The sequence below is a fragment of the Arachis duranensis genome, unplaced genomic scaffold, assembly GCF_000817695.3.
Source record: "Arachis duranensis cultivar V14167 unplaced genomic scaffold, aradu.V14167.gnm2.J7QH unplaced_Scaffold_354584, whole genome shotgun sequence".
Taxonomy (NCBI): Eukaryota; Viridiplantae; Streptophyta; class Magnoliopsida; order Fabales; family Fabaceae; genus Arachis; species Arachis duranensis.
The window spans coordinates 169,306-169,829 of NW_026264910.1; positions in this window are offsets into that span (position 1 = coordinate 169,306).

Genomic DNA, 524 nt, shown 5'->3' on the forward strand with positions numbered 1-524 from the left:
CACTGTCAAGCTATTGACATTAAAGAAGCGCTTGTTGGGAGGCAACCCAATTTTATTTATCTAATTTTATTTTATTTTGTTTCTTTGTTATTTTTGTGTTTAATTAGCTACATGATCATGAGGAGTCACGAAAAAATCAAAAAAATTAAAAACAGAGTCAAAAACAGAAGAAAAAAATTTTTCACCCTGGAGGACGCACGGGCTGGCGTTCAACGCCCAGAAGGTGCATCTGGCCGGCGTTCAACGCCAGAACAGAGCACCATTCTGGCGCTGAATGCCAGAAACAAGCAACAACCTGGCGTTTAACGCCAGGATGTGCACACAGAGGACAATCTGGCGCTGAACGCCAGAAACAAGCAACAACCTGGCGTTAAACGCCAAGAATGTGCACAGAGAGGACAAACTGGCGCTGAACGCCAGCAACAAGCATGAAACTGGCGTTCAACGCCAGAAACATGCATCACATGGGCGTTGAACGCCCAGAACATGCACCAATGGGCATTTGAACGCCAGAATGATGCATG